General features: G+C 47.5%; 1 protein-coding gene and 1 pseudogene across 2 annotated transcripts in view; one reads left to right on the top strand and one right to left on the bottom strand.

Annotated features, from left to right (window-relative positions):
- TBL1X (transducin beta like 1 X-linked) overlaps positions 1-19,867 on the top strand; it is a 360,692-nt gene that overhangs the window by 140,666 nt on the left and 200,159 nt on the right. The window lies entirely within an intron of this gene.
- Positions 1,501-1,738, bottom strand: LOC148539292 (U2 spliceosomal RNA; annotated as a pseudogene).

Raw genomic sequence — 19,867 nt, forward strand, 5'->3', positions numbered from 1 at the left:
CCCGAACGGCAATGCCCGAAACTGGTAGTGATCCTGCAATACGGCAAAACTTGGGAAGGTTTGATGTGGTTCCCAAAAGGGAACATGGAGATAGTCCTTGACATCCAGGGATAATAGAAACTCCCCTGGTTTCAACCACACAATGATGGAAACGATATATATCTTAAGATACAGGTTTTAAAGGACTAGAGGTCCTAAACCGATCCATCCTTATTTGGTACTACAAACAGGTTTGAGTAAAAACCCCATACCTCGTTGATGTTCTGGAACCGGAACTAGCCCCGAGGATCGAAGTAGAGACTGTATAGCCTCCCGTAGAACCCTGGCCCTGTCGACAGGTATTGGCAGATGTGTAGGGAAGTACCGAGATGAGGGGGGACTTCGAAGTTTATTCGTTACCATAGGGAAATCAGTCTCTGAATCCACTGATCTGAAAATGTTCCAAACTTGTTGAAATTTCTGCAAAACGGGCACCCACCGCCGGAGATCCCAGGTGGGGCGGAAGACCGTCATGCCACCTGTTTCTCAGCTGGTTTAGGTTCCTGTCGACCTGCAACATTGTGTGGACGACCACTACCGCTGTCGCCTCTTGCTTGCGTGGGAGCACCTCTGGCTCTCCCACGAAAGGAATGTGGCACACGAAAGGAAAGAAACGAAGGTCCCATGTAAGATCCTCTGGGAGCCGAAGCAGTCGAAGGGAGGAAGGGAGACTTAACCCCCCCCCCGTGGCCTGGGATATCCATCTGCCCAATTCCGGGCCAAAAAGCATGTCACCAGTGAATGGTAAACCCTTCACCGCACGCTTGGATTCTGCATCCGGTTACCAAGCGCACAACCAGAGGGCTCAGCAGTGCGAAATAGCATAAACAGATATGAGAGCTGGCTAGAAGCTTCTCCCAGGTAAACCGCAGACTCACCATGTGTTCTGCCAGAAGAACGTAACTGTGCCCTGGTAGTACCTGATCAACGCAATCAACTGGTCAGCCCAGCAAATCATAGCCTTGTTAACCCAGGTGGTAACTAGCGTAGGTCTAAGTTAAACTCCCGCTGCAGTATAAATAGAGCGCAGCATTGACTCCAACTTGCAATCAGAAGGGTCCCTCAACAGTGAGGCAGCCCGTACTGGGAGTGTAGTTTTCTGAAAGGGACAGTGAGCAGATGCATCAACAGGGGGAGATGTTTCCCCCTCTTCTATCATGGATGACGGAAATGGGTAGCTGAACAGGAACAGGCGAGGAATTTGGAACCTCTTATATGGTTGATTCCAGACTATTTTAGCCTACAGCACCTGGTATTCCCAGGCAGTCTCCCATTAACCAGGCCTGACCCTACGAGATCAGGCGTGTTCAGGGTGGAGTGTCCCTAGGGCCGCGAAAACTGAAAAACAGACAACCTTTTTGTTGGTCACTGAGAAGATAGGTAGCGTCCAATTACATTGTAATTGTTCCAGGCTAACTGAGTACTGCTGTTCTGACCCTGACACAGGGAGTAACGTACTCAAATAATACACACTCCTGGGATGCAGGAACTATATCCACAGGTAGATTAAATACCTGCCTGGCTGCCAGAATTAAGTATTCCACCCCAGTAGAGGCAGACTCTATATATGGCCCACAGATAGGGGGCGTATCAGATATTAAACTTATAAGAACAGATACTACATGGGACTCTCTTGATCTGTTTGCCTGTTTATTGCAGCCTTTTCCACTTGATCTTAGCCAAAAGGCAGAGAAAATCTTGAGGAGTACCGTCATTATACAAACTTCCTCCAATCACGTTCCTTAGTATCCTCTGTTGTGAGGATTTCCTTGTCAGACCCTCTCTGACTGGAGAACAGTCGTTAGGGGACGTTATTGGTAGGAAGTGGAGGGAGTAGAAACAGCGGTACCTATAACCTGTACCAGGATGTTGAGAGACTTGGTTGACACCCTGGGAGGTGCGAGACTCAGCCAACTGTGACGTTAAGTCAGCCATCACTCGTATCATGTCAGCGGCCCATGGAGGAGCAGGAGAGTCAGTAATAGCCATAGGTGGATAGATTACTAAACAAGCATCATATAACATGCTTGTATAGTTTACAGTTTGAACAAACATCTTTTGCAAAGAGTTTGGCATTCAACCATAGTCACCCATACAGAGGGACAGAGTCAGAAGACAGAAGGCTAGTTTGGGAAACAGAGGAGGAGATCACACAACTCCCTTCCTACAGAATTAATTCCCTGCTGTACACTCCCCTGTGCTCACAGGCTCCCAGGGATGCAATCAGGAGAACCAGCCCTTCTGTAGTAGTGCTGCTACACTCTTCCTAAATTGGAGAGCTGCAGTCAGACACATGTGAAATGGCAGCCACGCTGTTCTAACAGCCACTGCAGCTCTGAATGGAGACAGAGAGCCCGCGCTGTTAGGCTCCGCCCCCCTTCTTCATGCCCTAGGGGGCTCTGAAAATGGCAGTCGCGCTGGAGCTTTCACCTCCCCCTGTGAAGCCCCGCTGAGTAGGAGCGCTATGCTGCGGGTGTCAGCGGGGAGAGGGGAGGATACAGTATGTAATGTGGAGCAGCGTTATAGCGCTATGCTCTGAAGCCAGCGTTGGCAGCGGGGACAGGAGGCGGGGGATGCGCAGCTGATGTACTCACTGCGTCCCTTGGATGGCCTCTCTGATAACAGCACTCCTGCTTCTCACACTGTCTTGTCCTCAGTGCTTGTAGAAGTGCTGTGTGGCGATAAGGAGCTGTCAGTTGCTTTTTTAATAAGCACTGTGCACTCCTTCCTGTATAACAGGGCGCCAGGTACCCGGACCCCACCTTTCAAGAGGTGACGAAGGGTACCAATAAAGTGTAAAAGATGCTATTAAAATAATAAAATAAAATAAATGTATTGCTGGAGCACAGCAGATTGTGACCAGCTCCGTAGGCACATTTTCTAAACTGAGGGCTGGTGGGGAATAGAGGGGGAGGAGCTTCACACTTCTAAATTATTTAAAGTGCCGGCTCCAGTTATCCACGCCTCTATACCCCAGCGTAAGCAACTCCAGTGTCCCCTAGTGGATGAAAGAGAAACACAAAATTTGGGTACATACTAAATGGTGTGTACCCAGAGATGTGACACACAACCCGTCTGCCGACGGGCTGACACATCGGGGCGGTCTGTACACACTGGGTGATACGGTGCCCGACCGACCGATTAGCTGCCCAGATTGTGACCAGCTCCGTAGGCACATTTTCTAAACTGAGGGCTGGTGGGGAATAGAGGGGGAGGAGCTTAACACTTCTAAATTATTTAAAGTGCCGGCTCCAGTTATCCACGCCTCTATACCCCAGCGTAAGCAACTCCAGTGTCCCCTAGTGGATGAAAGAGAAACACAAAATTTGGGTACATACTAAATGGTGTGTACCCAGAGATGTGACACACAACCCGGCTACCGACGGGCTGACACATCGGGGCGGTCTGTACACACTGGGTTATACGGTGCCCGACCGACCGATTAGCTGCCCCCACCCCTCCCCCGTATAGAGCTGCATGGGGACGTTAGCCGCATCGCCTGATCTTACATGCTGCACATAAGATCAGGCAATGAGGCTGACGACCCCACGGGAGCGTGCACTACACAATGTAGTGCATACACACTACACGATGTAGTGCATACACACTACACGATGTAGTGCATACACACTACACGATGTAGTGCATACACACTACACGATGTAGTGCATACACACTACATGTTTTTTAACGATTTGTCGTCCGATGTGTCGGAAATTGGCCAAATCGTTAAAGATATTGTGTAGTGTGTACCCAGCTTGATACTTTTAAGGGCTTGCTCATGTATTGTGTATTACAAGGGGTTCCATGTAAGTGGAAGAGAAACCTTATATGAAGATGCATGTAGTCATAGGGATCATCGTGCCTTATAACCAATGCAGGGAAATGGCAAGGATTATACATTTGAATGTAAAAATCTCTCATTTCTTTTTTTCCAAGTATATAACAGCTACATAATGGGGATAAGGTGCAATCAGGGAGATTACTAGACTCTTCAGGGAGTCAGGGAGATTGCTACTATTTCATGGAGTCTCCCTGACAATCAGGGAGAGTTGGCAAGTATGAACTAAACTTACACCTACAAAATTGCGACCCCAACATGTGGATATTGAGTTAGTTGTATGTTGAGGTACAGAATGTGCTTGTCAGCATATACTGCACACAGGGCCTGATTCAGAGCCGGCCGCTATTTGCGGTCGTTCGTTCTGAAAAAAGGGGTGGCTATTCAAATGAACCGTTCGCTCTTTGCGGTCTGTTCACGCCTCTAGGTCTGAACGAGCGAACAAAAGTTGCGGTTGTTTTTTTGGAAACTACGCCCCCTGGCCGCTCGCATCCTACGTCATGTCCGCTATTTATTAGATTAATCGAGTACATCTACCAGCGTATGAACTGCTCGCTATTTTTATGGTTGGTTTTTCCTACCGCAATCATGCGAGCAGTTCTGACTATAAAATAACCCAGTGACGTGGTCAATGACGCTGCTGTATTAATTATGCACACCCATAAAACGCCCGTTTTGACCTTTAAGCACGCCTGCGTTCTGATCTCCACTCCCCGTTTTCAAGCACCTTCCCCTGTTACCACCCACATACGCCTCCTCCTATCACTCAAAATAGCAGGCATTCGCTATTTAGCGAACAAACGATTTTCGGCCGCACTGACTGGTTCGCGCATGCGTATTATGATCCGTATGCATGCGCAGTTGGGCAAACATCGCTCGGAACGAACGAGCGGCCGCTTACGAGCGGCTCTGAATCAGGCCCACAGTCTGTATCTTCTGTGGCCACTGTAAATATATAGCAGTCATCATCATCATCAACTTGATGATAGAGACTGCCCTAAGATAGGCAACCAGCACAAGTGCTATAGCCTGAGCTGGTTGGTGTTAAAGTAGGAGAGCAATGGGCCTGATGCAGAGTTATAAGCAAACCCGATGGTTTGCATACAACTCTAATGGTGGCTGATCTGTACATGCGTCGGCACATGCTGTGCATGCGTCGATCGCTCGCAGTGCCCCCTAAGCTGCAGCATGATTGACAGGCTGTGGCCATTTGAGACAGGTAAAAAGACGTCAACAGCTAACAGCACAAATATAAAAACAGTATTACTACTGAGGAACGCTCCCGCCCGAGGGGAAAACTTTGGAACGTCCCCAGCGTAAGCAACTCCAGTGTCCCCTAGTGGATGAAAGAGAAAATGGGATTTTGGTACCTACACTGGACGCCCACCTCTGCGCTCTTAGCCTGCCTGTTCGGTTTGTTCCGTATGTTGTATGCTTTGATTATTGTGTGTTCTTCTCTCCTCTCCTTTTTTACTCCGCTTGTTCTCCATCTCCTCTCGGTCTTCATTTTCTAAACTGAGGGCTGGTGGGGAATAGAGGGGGAGGAGCTTCACACTTCTAAATTATTTAAAGTGCCGGTTCCAGTTATCCACGCCTCTATACCCCAGCGTAAGCAACTCCAGTGTCCCCTGTGGAATCAGAGAAAAGGATTTACCGGTAGGTACCAAAATCCCATTGTTTTCATCAACAAATAGATATTACTGACTGCTTTGGGGCTTGTTTACATTTGGATGTAAGTCAGGTTTATGACACGCCTCTCAGATGTAGAAGTACACGCCCACTTTACCGCCGCGCTCATAGGTGTTGCTTTCACAATCTCCCTGAAATGCTTTTTCAAAAGTAGGCAAGTGTGGTTTAGTTCCATGTGTAAAAATGGGGACTGGATGTTAAAAAAATAAGAATACATGGGACACGTGAAAGCCTAAATGAATAAGCAAAAAATGTGCCTATATAGTAATACTTAAAAATACTAAGGGCGGTATTCAATTGTTTTCGCGTTCCGGATCTCCCGTCTAAAGTTACGGGAGATCGTGGGGCGCTATTCAATTGTTACTGCTTTTCGCGCTGCTCATGCCCAAAGTGGTCGGGTTTAGCTGCGTAAATCGGCTTCCCCCGACCAAAGTGCTGGGCGCGATCATGAATAGTGCCGTTTGGACGCCCTAACAGGTAACATTTCGCCAATTTCAGCTCGCACCCTCCTGGGACTACGAGCTGAAATGGAGCGCTGGCAGTTGAACGCGCACAACAGGAGCAACAATTGAATAGCTCCATCGGGCACGAAGGGGGCTGGAAACAAATGAACTCCGCCCTAAATGCTAATACTAAAAATATGAAAACTAAAAATATGAAAACGAACAAGTGGATATTGGAGATGTCTTTCTAACGGAATCGGTATGATTTACCGCCGGACCCATGCCCGGCGGTTGGAACCCAGACAGCAGCATCCTGGCCGAGGAGGAAATCCTGATCGTCAAAGGTAAGTATATACTAACCTGTTTCTACCCCCTAACCCTCCCTTAGGGGTGCCTAACCCTGACCTCCCCCCCCAGTGCCTAACCCTAATCCCCCCTCTAAGTGCCTAACGCTAACCCGCCCTTCCCCTAGTCTAAACCTAACCTCCCTGGGGGGGTGCCTAATCCTAAGTCTCCCCCGGGAACCCTAAACCTAACCCTACCCCCCACAGCTATCCGCGCTCGGCGCCTGACGTCCCTTAGATCGGAATGCCGGGCGTCAGGCTCCCGGCGTATGTCTAATGACAGGCGTCGGCATATCGACGCCTGTCTTTAGACCCTTGCCGGGATATGACAATCGTGAAGCCAGCTGTCGGGATTAGGTCCGTCGGCTTCCCGACTGCATACCCTTTCTAACACACCAGACTACTGTGCTCCTTTATTAATGTGTCTTCCCTGCTCTGTGCTGCATGACACAGAATTATTGTGGAGGAACAGTGGCTTCTTATTTCCTATAAAACTGTACATAAACAATTATAATATGACCGGCAAATGTGCAAGTACATGAGTATGTCAGTCACCCCACAGGGAAAACGAGCTGAGTACAAACAGCACAGGCAAGCACCATCACAAGAGGTTTTTTTTTCCCATACTCTTTGCCTTAGGGATATGCTGTACAGGCTTATTAATAGAATTGCTACACTGCATTACTGTGGATGGAAGAGACAAAAGTTAGCAGATAAGCTAGTTATTCTATTAACACATTCAGTGTGGAAAAGAATAGGCTGATTTTACAGGTTGTTAACACTTGTCTTATAAAATCAGAGGCACAATGCCATACTTAGCTGCTCTCATGGAATATCCAGGAAACTCATGATTTTCAGGAGCTCTTCTGGTCTCCTGGAAGACCAGACCAGTTTCCAGAATCCACCCACCTCCCTGGGGGCTCGGGCCCTGATTCAGAGCCAGACACTCTGAATCAGGGCCGGCCCTCCTCCTTTTTGGAGCAGCCTCCTGGCCGCTCGCATAGCTGTGGGTGACCACCCACAGCTATAGCGAGCGGCCAAAATGATGGTCGCATGCGCACTTGGGCAACATCGACCCGCTTGCAAGCGCTCAGCGCTCGCGAGCGGGTCTGAATCAGTGAGTGAGTCTGAATCGGTGAGCTCTATGGTTGTGGTCCCAGACCCTGCTGTACAGTGCTGTGAATAGCAGCATTATTCAACAGGAGGTGGGGCTGTGATGCAATTCACTGCGGCACCCTTCCCGCACCTCATACCTGGCCCTATTCCTCTGGCAGTTTAGTATGCACTAAGTAGATATACTGTTTATTGGAAATAGTAGCATTTTTGTTAAGCATGTCTGTGCTTATTGCCAAGTCCAAAGCTACGGTATAGTGGCCTCATATGTGAGCCCTAACTACCAAAGCAGTGCATGGTATACATTATAATGATTTGGTTTCTGCAACTAATATGTTGATTTTGGGATTATAGGGCACTATATAGTGTATTTGCATTATAGCATTAGCTTTGTACTGACACCCAGTAGTTATTCCCTGTCAGCAATAAAAAGAGCAATGTACAGTATTGGGCAGGGGCTTGTGGGGTACTGCAATCTGTACTAAAAGAGTATTGTTTATACTAATGGAACTCGTTACCTGGGGCTCCACCGATACATTTATTATTAGTTAATATCCATATTCAGGGGCGGATTGGGATGAAAAACCAGCCCGGGAAAATTCTGGCAGCAGCGCTAATGGGGACGGGTCTGCTAAGGGGGCGGGGACTGTTGAGGGGAGCTGGACACTCTCTCCCATAGAGGCCATCCTTGTGTCTTTTGATGTAGTTGCATCTGCGACTTAATGCTAATGCCAATAAAGCCCTTCTCTGGAGTACATCCATGCATCTGAATGTGCAAGGACTAAGACACCCACTGTCAGTATGCACAGACGGTCATGCTTTGTGCAGCTTTAGACGCTTAGACGCCAGCATCAGTCGCGCCATTGAAACTTGCACCAGCACTATGCTAGGGGCAGATCATGCAAATAAGTATGGCCTCCAATGTGAGCGATTCAGGATCTCTGTACACTTTCCTCAATACTCCTGTGTCACTCCAATAACACGCCCATCGTCACATCTGCATCTGATTAGCCAATCCCGTGTAAACAAATAGGAACGGCCTACACATTTCTGATGCACTTCTTTGTGTGCCCGAATCTGTACTGTATATCTGTACAAACACCTTCAGTATGTATGTGTGGTGCAACTCCGAAAACAAACACCATTCCACTGCGTCTGACTCAGAATAAGGCCCATAATGCTGTATACTATGCCATACTGGTGCTGGCTATAAAACACAACTACAAAGGGACATTCATATTTACATAAAATCACTGGCGTGACATTAAGGTGACCATCACACCGAACATGCTGCAACATACTAATCATGTACGGAAATGATATGTCATATAAACTATATATATATATATATATATATATATATGTATATATATATATATGTACAATAGCCAAAGTGTTTGGATCTGTGAGGAAAGGGGACCTGTGTGTGTGGGGCAAAGGGGGCTGCAGATGGGGTGGGGGAAGTATTTGGAACTATGAGGAGAGAGCAGGAAAGGGGCCCTGTGGGGGGGTCGGGGTACAGTGGATGGTGGTGGGGTAAGTGTTTGGAGCTATAAGGAGAGAGCAGGAAAGGGGACCCGTGTGTGGGGATGGAGGGGAAGTGTTTGGAGCTATGAGGAGAGGAGCAGAAAAGGTAACCTGTGTGTGTATGTGGTGGGGGAGTCGGAGGTGCCAGGATTGGAGTTCGGGAGAGTGTTTGAGGAGAGGAGCAGGAAAAGGTGACCTGTGTGGGGGTGGGGGGTTCGGGGGTACAGTGGATGTGGGTGGGGGAAGCTTTTGGAGCTATGATAGGAGCAGGAAAGATGACCTGTGTGGGGGTGGGGGGGTCGGGGTACAGTGGATGGGGGTGGGGGAAGTGTTTGGAGCTATAAGGAGAGAGCAGGAAAGGTGACCCATGTGTGGGGATGGAGGGGAAGTGTTTGGAGCTATGAGGAGAGGAGCAGGAAAGGGGACCCATGTGTATGTGGTGGGGTGGTCGGAGGTGCCAGGATTGGGGGTGGGGAGAGTGTTTGGGGCTATGAGGAGAGGAGTAGGAAAAGGTGACCTGTGTGGGGGTGGGGGGGTCAGGGGTACAGTGGATGGGGGTGGGGGAAGCTTTTGGATCTATGAGAGGAGCAGGAAAGGTGACCTGTGTGGTTTACAGTGGATGGGGGTGGGGGAAGTGTTTGGAGCTATGATAGGAGCAGGAAAGATGACCTGTGTGGGGGTGGGGGGATCGGGGGTGCCGGGGATGAGGTTTGGTGAAGTGTTTAGAGCTATAAGGAGAGAGCAGGAAAGGGGACCCGTGTGTGGGGAGGGAGGGGAAGTGTTTGGAACTATGAGGAGAGAAGCAGAAAAGGTAACCTGTGTGTGCAGAGGGGGGGGGGGGGGGAGTGTTGGAGCTTTGAGGAGAGGAGCAGGAAAAGGTGACCTGTGTGGGGCGGGGGCTCGGTGGTACAGTGGATGGGGGTGTGGGAAGTGTTGGAGCTATTAGGAGAGGAGCAGGAAAAGGTGACCTGTGTGGGGCGAGGGCTCGGTGGTACAGTGGATGGGGGTGTGGGTAGTGTTTGGAGCTATGAGGAGAGGAGCAGGAAATGTGACCTGTGTGAGGGTTCAGGGGTTCAGTGGATGGGGGTGGGGGAGTGTTTGGAGCTATGAGGAGAGGAGCAGCAAAGGTAACCTGTGTGGGGGGGGGGTCGGGTGTGCTGCAATTAGCGGTGGGGGAAGTTTTTGGAGCTGTGTGTAGTAGGGGAAGAGAGCTGGGTGTTGTTTACACATACTGTATACAGTGTATTTTGACTGTCTACCTTCTGCCTAGGCCGCGCTGCTGTGCAGGCTGCTTGCATGGTGACGACCCCCTCCTCCCCAGCCTGTCACCAGGAGGGATGCTGTCACCACCTGGCACCTGCAGTTTCAGCCCCATTCATGATATGCACTCTGAAATTCCCACTCGCCCCGACCAGCTGCATGACATCACTCAGACAGCTACTGATTGGCTGTGACCAGTGTCAGTCTGGCTCTTACACCACCACCATATGTACAGTAGCCACCACTACTGCTCTGCACTACATCCTTGACCCCTCCATACCAACCACTACCTTTCTGCACTACCCCCAACCTCTTCATACCCTTGTCTATCTCTCTCATACTTGCCTTCTGGGAGGGAGCTGAATGTCTGCGCACAGTGGGGAACGTGGACGGGTAATGATGCTGCATTGGGGGACCGGGGGCAGGCCGCGCAATCGCGTCATCGTGGCCCCGCCTCCTCTTCACAATGCCAAAAATAATGTCCCCCGCTGCAGGGGTTTCTAGTTTAGTCTGGGGAGGGGGCGATAAGGAGGGTTGGCTGCCATCGGGAGGCGTGCCTGCCTTTCCGGGGGGCCGGGAGTGGCACCCGATATTCGGGAGGCTCCCGGCCAAATCGGGAGGGTAGGCAAGCCTGATCTCTCTGCACTACTGCCCTGATCCCTCCTACTGTACCTGCCATTACGTATCCGCACTACCCCCGGACCCCTCCATATCCTAAACTACACCTTTGCACTAAATCACTTAGCATTACATAACTGACCCTTCCATACCCAGCACTACAACACTGATCTGTGAAGCCACTGTTTATTTTTGCCTACAACCAGACACTCACCCCTCACGAGGTCACGCCTCTCCCCATGAGACTACACTTCTGGAGCGCGCTCGCCTACGGCACACTCTACTGTGCCCTCCTCGGTTATTAGCACTAAATATCTACAATAACACAGAAATGATTGATGTGGGCAGAACACCAAGCATGATACACTCCACTAGCAACACCCTATCTGCACGCAACTATATTCTGCATTGAGCCCACAGCACTGCATTGAGCCCTGTGTGCTTTAAATGCCAGGGCCGATTTTTTGTCCCAGTTCGGCCCTGCTTGGTGTGCAGATCATACTTGCCTACTTTTGAAAAGTAGTTTGAGGGAGATCATTTACGGAAGTAGCAAACGACACGCGCGGTGTTGGAGGGCGTGGCCAGCACCGCCCAAAAGGCATGTCTAGATCCATCTATTGGTGTATCTATTACCACGCGCCCACACACACACACACACACACACAGTAATAGGACCCCCCCACACACACACACACACACAGTAATAGGACCCCCCCCCCACACACACACACACACACATACACACACAGTAATAGGACCCCACACACACACAGTAATAGGACCCCCCCACACACACACACAGTAATAGGACCCCCACACACACAGTAATAGGACCCACACACACACACATACACACACACACAGTAATAGGACCCCCCCACACACACTCAGTAATAGGACCCCCCCCACACACATACAGTAATAGGACCCCCCCACACACACACACACACACAGTAATAGGACCCCCCACACACAGACTCACATTAATGGTCCCCCCACTGGCGCAAACACACACACACACACACAGTAATAGGACCCCCCACACAGGCTCACATTAATGGTCCCCCCACTGACACACAGTAATAGGACCCCCCCACACAGACTCACATTAATGGTCCCCCCACTGACACACACACACACACACGCACACAGTAATAGACACCCACACCCACACTCTCTCTCTCTCTCTCTCTCTCTCATCCCCTCACCTGTCCTCTTCTGCAGCACCACTGACATTCATGGTTCTTGCTCGAGCTACAGTGAGCTCTGATCAGTCACACAGCTCCTCAGTCAGTTCAGCGTAGGCTCCTCCCCCAGCTGTCTGTCCTCCGTTATGGCTGGGAAGTCTGGGCTGGCCAGGGAATGCTGGGAGCATCAGTCTCTCCCAGCAGTCAGTGTGTGGCCCATGTGACTGTCAGCTGTGCAGGGGGCGGACCTGGGAGGCATCTCCGGGCTCCATAGCAGACAGACTCCCTGCCCATTGTCTTCCTGTAACAAGCCTGGGCCCCATCGCGCATGCGCAGGTAGGATTTCCAGCAGGGCAGTGGGGAAAGCGAGGGATTGCATATACATTGCGGGGTAGCGGGAGCTCACATCTTAATTCGGGAGGGTAGGCAAGCATGGTGCAGATGCAGACTCAGTCAGGGCATACTGCAGTGGAGATGGACCTGGAGGCGGGCCGCAGATGGGCTGGAGGCGGAACAGTCAGTGGTGACTGGCTGCGCAAAGGCTTGTGGGAGGAGCTGCTGCGGCTGGGCATGCGCAGCAGCTCCCCCGACAGCCATTTTTCATTAGCTACTTTGTGTTTACTACTTCTGCTCAAGCTTCTGCCCGATCGGAGCTGAGCTGAGCTCTGATCGTGGCAGCCGGCGGAAGGGGTAAGTAAAGGGTGACCGCCAGCCACTACAGGGAACAAAGGGACCGGCTCAGCGGGACACGTCCCGGGTCACGGCTGCCCAATCCGCACTGTCCATATTTATGTGGATATACAAAGCCTATAGGATGTCCCTGTATATCTTATATAGGGAAGAAAATATTGCTAGATTGCATTCTTTTTTGTTTGTGTGTTTTGCATTTTGGTATTAATGAGATATTTGTCTGTAATAATCTTCATTTCAAACAACCATTTCATGCAATGCAGAACAATTCATTTGCAGTGAGGGTATATCTTTCACTGACCTACTAAAAGCACATTTGCACATTGGGACTGATGGGAAGTTGGATGCAGATTTTGTTTAAAAAATGAGAAGCTCTAAAAGCTGCGTATAAACATAGAGTACTTTCATGTATCCAGCTCTGCACAAATGCTCCAGGTTTATGATAAGGAGGCATTGAAGTACTAGATCTGCATATGGACCATGGGCATATTTCTAATGATTGTAGGGTGTGCAATGCACATGGGCCTCTGGGTCCAGTAGGGCCCACACCGCACAGATGACCATCGGCAATGCAGAGAGATCTTCGCATGTGCAATTGAGCAATCGGCAATAAAATGCCATAGACACCATGTTCCCGGGGATCAGCGCAAGCGCAGTACGGCAGAGTCTACTCGGCACACCCGCTGGCAAGAGAGGGGGGCCACACGTAGGCTACACACAGGCCCCTTCCTCTCTTAATCCATCCATGATAGGGACATAGGTGTACTCTGGTTATGCGCAGCCTAAATTTGCATGTTTTAGATTAAGCAAAAAGCCATGAACCCAACTCCGCATGAGGCTCATTATTCTTCTATAAAATACCCTAAATGTAGCTAAAATAATGTCTAGAGTCCATCAAAAGACATTTTTCTCTTTAAGGGCAAATTTTGTGATCCTGCTGTTGCTTTGACAGGTTGACTTTTCGTGCATTACATTTTGTAGACACAGCGGTAACTCAGCCCTGAAACCTGACAGAGATTTTCACACATGAAAATTACACTGTTTCATAACTTAAGGCAAACTCCATAGGAATATACTGTGACAAGATATAAATAATACTTTCTGCCATTACACATCAGACTTCTTGCTGCCCAACCTACTGTATATTTACTATTATATCCAGAGGACACCAGGGAGGAATCTGTTCATTCCTTGCGCTGTCACACTTCTGGCTAATTAACTATTATATAGAAGGAAATTATTCATAGTTATGCAATAGAAAAAATATTTTTATATGTTGTAGTCTAATAGAGGGAATGCTGTATGCTGTACTGTGCTGTTTCATTATACAATACCTATATTTTAGGGATATACAGTAGTTTATATAGCTGTTTACTGGATGCTGCCTGGACCAGATTTCAGCAACATGAGGCTGATGCATTGGGTCTGATTCTAAGTCGCCTTTTGCGGCAGCCGTGTCTGCGTATTTAAGCGAATGTCGAGACTGCTTTATTCAGAACTGAGAGCGTCACTTGTGTCTGTGGTAATCTGTCATGGGATGCACCATTGAGACTTGTACCAGCTGTAAGGCAGGTGCAGTAACCCTGTGCCAGTGTGGACTCCTATTTGAGCGGTTGTGCGCCTTTATACACACCCGCTGTCAGCGACATGCTAGCATCTGCCCAACCATCCCCCTTTTATCTCCCAGGAATGTCCAGTACAAACCACACTCCCTGCGTGTAAATTCATTCTGCGTCTCAATGCGATAACAGTTGGGACGCAGTGCGTCGCATGTCCAGTACTTGGCCAACTGCGCTCATAGTGGCATAGCGTATGACTCATTGGGGGGGTATTCAATAAGCCACAGGGTTTAGCCTGCAACTAATTGCTGACAAAAATGCCTGCGGCGTGGGGATAGGCTATTCAATTACTAACCTTTTTCCCGCACATAAAAATTGGGATTCACGCGCGGAAACCCACTGATTCTGCGTAAACGGCAGAAGCAATGTTTTTTTCGCCATCCGAGAACCCGATTTTGGGATTATACCGTGGACTTTACCTCACAGCTCCGTGCACGGGGTAATCCCCGCTAACTGAATACTGTAGCTTCGGCGCAGCTATTAGCCCCAGGGTTTAATTGAATTAAATTGTGTGCACAGAAATAAATGTGTGTATATTAGTATGTAGAGCTGTATGCGGCGATGCCGCTGCACCACTTCTTCTGCATGCTTCGTTTCATAGCGTCATTATGGCGCACTTGTAAAGCGCTACCCATGGACATGCGTCTGAAAACTTGCATAGCTCACAATTCCGACTACACACCCTCGCTATATTTAGCCTATGCGCATATACAATTGTTATTACTTTGTTGAAAACTGGATTGCGAAATGAAGAAGCACTAAGCAAACTTGATTTCCCATAAGAATTGAAATTCCGTGAGGTGCCCTTTTTTTTCCCTTAAATTAAAGTTTATGCAACTTGATGACATTGACTAATTTATTGCAATTAAGTCAACCATCTTTCTGCCAGGACTACGCCCACCATGAGGTAATGTTAGTATAGACCAGTGTTGGCTAACCTTGACACTCCAGCTGTTATGGAACTACATAACCCAGCATGCACTGCTACAGTTTTGCTATTAGGGCATGCTAAAACTGTGGCAGGGCATGCTGGGATATATAGTTCCACAACAGCTGGAGTGTCAAGGTTAGCCAACACTGGTATAGACTATAGTCTATGAGCCTGATTTAGAGACTGACGCAAAGGCGTTTCCGCACACAATCGAGCAATTGTTTGCCATTGGGTATAAGCCGCACTGCACGTGCACAACGATTGCACTCTGATCACGGATGCACATAGTAATCCATCGCAGAATGAGTGACCGGCTGTCAGCGTTTGGGGGTGGTGACGGGGGGTGGTCTGAGAACCGCAGGCGTTTTCTGTCTGTTTAAATGCCGTTACATGAGCAACTTTGGGATGAACTAATTTAGTTCATGTTCCATTTCTTAACCAGGGTCTTTCTACACATGGGGGTGCCTGCCTATACTAAAATGACGATGGGGGGGTATCCAATCAGCCGCGGTAAATTACTGCGGCTGATTACCTCGCCCAGGGCTATCCAATTAGCCCTGAAGTCGGCCCGACGACGGCACTTATCAGAGTTTTTTCTTGGGACCCGATGTGTCCCGAAAAAGAATCCACGTTAGCTGACGTTTTTTCACCTGAAAAAAGGCGAAAACACATAGGTCTGCGAGCTTATCGCGGTACCTATGTGTTTTCGTGAGAACTATCCTATTAGTTTGACCAAAATAATAGGATAGGGTTAAAAAAACATTGTCGACAATCGGGGATAATCTGCTAAAAATCCCCGTTTTTTGCCGATCACGGGGATCATTTAGCGCCCAAACAATGTTCGGGGCTAATTGGATACCGCTCTTTTTTTTCCTGCTTTCACTTGAATGATCAATCACCAGCATTATAGATTATATAGAGGTGAAATGATGGTTATAGGTATAGGATACCTGTATCCTATCCACATTTACACATTTAACTGTTTTAATTCAGTATTACTTTTTGTGTTGTCTAGTACTGGCTGGGATCACATGAATGTGGCCTGTTACCAAGATATGAGAGCTTCTAATCACTTTCTCATACACATCGTTAGGCACTAAAAATTGTGTAAGTGTACAATAAAACCATTATTGGTGGAATTTAGACAAGCCTCCTATTTACTAATAAAGAGCAGACATGTATATGTATGTGTGTGTGTATATATATATATATATATATATATATATATAATATATATACTTATAAATTATTTATTATGCATTTGACTTAAATATAACTTATTACCAAGCGCAGTAATTAGTAGAGTTTTAACATCATTAGATAGTTACTGACTCGTCTGAAGTCAGAATGCATCTATTATACTTTTTAGTGATATTCCAAATTGGTCCCCATATGCCAATGGTTGCTAATAACCCTTTTATTGCTGTGATTGGATGTCCTGGGGCTCCACACATCTCACTTTCTCTAGTGTCAAGGATATTTCTCATATGCATCTTAAATAATAATATAAACCCTCACTATAAATTATTGCAAACTTCCTTTGTGACCACATGCTTTTTCACAGCCATTAAAGTCCTCTCTGACTTTGGATACAGTATTCTCATTACTTACTAAAGGAGAATATATTATTTCCTATATAAACCACCACAACTTGTTTGTGTTCTGTCAAGTGTTGGTCTGGAAGAGTCAGTAATGAGACAGTCTATTGTGTCGAGTAGTGTTTAGGAGTAGTTTTTTTTATTATTGTTTTTGACTGACTTAAAAATGATTCACAGATCTGAATGTAGTGTAGACACTATAGAAAATGAGAAGCACATGTACTACTCTGCTTAGTCTGCTACCTATAAATTCTTGGCATTTATACACATTCTAGGATTATAATAGTGGGGTATGATCATGACTTCACTGCTTGTTTTTTGGTTTGTTAATAGAAATATTATTATTTTGTCTATTTAAATGCAAATTATATTAACCAACGTTTTATTATTTTTATTTTTTTGTGCGTTACTATAATCTCTGTTATAAATAAGTGTGAACAATTATTTTATATTTTCAGTAATAAAATAAGAAAACTGCTTTTTTAAGTGAATGGTCTTGTTAAACCTGTGACAAATATAACGGACAAACTAAGCGTTTTCCTTTATTTTCCTTAGTATTTTATTAAGTGCCTTATTACCCAATAGTTGGGATGACTGCCCATTTTGTTCTTGATCAATCTATTCTGCTGTTTATCATCGATCATGTTGTACCTTTATTGACCTTTCAATATATATTATTGACTATATATACAGTATAATGAAATTAATGAAAAGATCAGACACTTCACATTTCCTCTTTGCCTGTTGAAGATATAAAGATATAGCTAATAGAAACTCCTGTATACTGTAACTATAAATTATGCTATGTTACGCTTAGCACTCTTTAAACCAACGGTTCTCAACAGGTGATACACGTACCATCAGTTGTAGAATTAGTAAGGCAAGGTGCATACTTACATGCTTTTGAAAAAGCATTTCAGGGAGATAGTGAAAGCACCACCTATGAGCCTGCATTTAAGTTGGCGTGTACTGCTACATCTGAGAGGCGTGCCATAAACCTGACTTACATCCAAGTAAATATTAGCAGTTAGTAAGATCTATTTGTTGATGAAAACACACTGATACTTTTATAAAAATGCATGTAGCCATAGCGATCATTGTACCTTATAACCAATGCAGGGAAATTACACTAATGATCCCATTTGAAAGTATATAACAGCTTCATAATGGGAGTAAGTTACAATCAGGGAGAGTGCTAGACTCTTCAGGGAGTCAGGGAGATTGCTCCTATTTCAGGGAGTCTCCCTGACAATCAGGGAGAGTTGGCAACTATGGCTAGGTGGTAGTCAAGCTTGAGTACCATCTACATATCCTTGTAGGGATACCAACCGTCCGGAGTCTTAGTAATCCGGGACAGGCAGTGTCCAGTAAATATTGGCCGGCCTCTCTGCTGTGCTCCCTCTCACTCTGCTGCCTCTCCTTCCGAGGTATCATGCCATACACTGCAGCCTGCTACTTCCTGGTTGTAGTGCTCAGGGACACTTACTAAGCTCAGATTCCCTCTCCTAACTCACAGTGACTGGGACTACCCCACATGGCAGCTCTTCTTAAGTGAAACCACTAACAGGGTGCCATTATGAAGCAACCTGCCATCAGCTGCTGTCCTGGGACCACTTTCCAGTTACCCTTTAGGACCAAGTCAGGGGACAGTATCCTGCCGCTGATTAACAGCAGCCACACTGAGGTCACACATATCTGCGCCAGAATGGGTAAGCTGAGCACCTGGTCACATTATTTTCACAGCAGATAACCCAGCACGACTCTCACAATTACCTGAACCATTAACTTCAGTTGCCATCTTCGTACCAGAGCCTATCAAAGACAGCAGCTTCTTAGCACCTGTCCTTCTTTACTTTTATTAAACCACTGACAAAGAGGCTTAGGCTAAAGAATATGTGATTGACACTTGGGCCAACCCTACAGCCTTGTGGTTTAAGCCACTTCCTGCATATTCTGCCCTCAGTTCTTCATTAGTGGCTGTATTTATCTGGTTATATTGTGAGCCAGATTTATTGTTTGTTTTTTTAGAGTAAGAGCTATGTGGAGGGGACTGTGAGAGCTACGTGGAGGGGACTGTGAGAGCTATGTGGGGGGGACTGTGAGAGCTACGTGGAGGGGACTGTGAGAGCTACGTGGAGGGGACTGTGAGAGCTATGTAAAGGGGACTGTGAGAGCTATGTGGAGGGGACTGTGAGAGCTATGTGGAGAGGACTGTGAGAGCTATGTGGAGAGGACTGTGAGAGCTATGTGGAGGGGGCAATGAGAGCTATGTGGAGGGGACTGTGAGAGCTATGTGGAGAGGACTGTGAGAGCTATGTGGAGGGGGCAGTGAGAGCTATGTGGAGAGGACTGTGAGAGCTATGTGGAGGCTATGTGGAGAGGACTGTGAGAGCTATATGAAGGGGACTGTGAGAGCTATATGGAGGGGACTGTGAGAGCTATGTGGAGAGGACTGTGAGAGCTACGTGGAGGGGACTGTGAGAGCTATGTGGAGATGACTGAGAGAGCTATGTGGAGGGGGCAATGAGAGCTATGTGGAGGGGGCAATGAGAGCTATGTGGAGAGGACTGTGAGAGCTACGTGGAGGGGACTGTGAGAGCTACGTGGAGGGGACTGTGAGAGCTACGTGGAGGGGACTGTGAGAGCTACGTGGAGGGGACTGTGAGAGCTATGTGGAGATGACTGTGAGAGCTATGTGGAGGGGACTGTGAGAGCTATGTGGAGAGGACTGTGAGAGCTATGTGGAGGGGGCAGTGAGAGCTATGTGGAGGGGGCAGTGAGAGCTATGTGGAAGGGGTGGCGAGAGCTATGGAGGAGCAATGTGCTGTGTGGATTGAATGTCACAAATGTTTACATGTTTAGAAATGCATACCTTCTGCAAAGTGGTACTTGACTTATTCCCATATGTGCTATATGGCACTCGCCAAAAAAAGATTGAGAATCCCTGTTTTAAATAAATCACGCTAAC

The sequence above is a fragment of the Taudactylus pleione genome, unplaced genomic scaffold (genome assembly GCF_031769625.1).
Source record: "Taudactylus pleione unplaced genomic scaffold, aTauple2 ptg000026l, whole genome shotgun sequence".
Classification (NCBI taxonomy): Eukaryota; Metazoa; Chordata; class Amphibia; order Anura; family Myobatrachidae; genus Taudactylus; species Taudactylus pleione.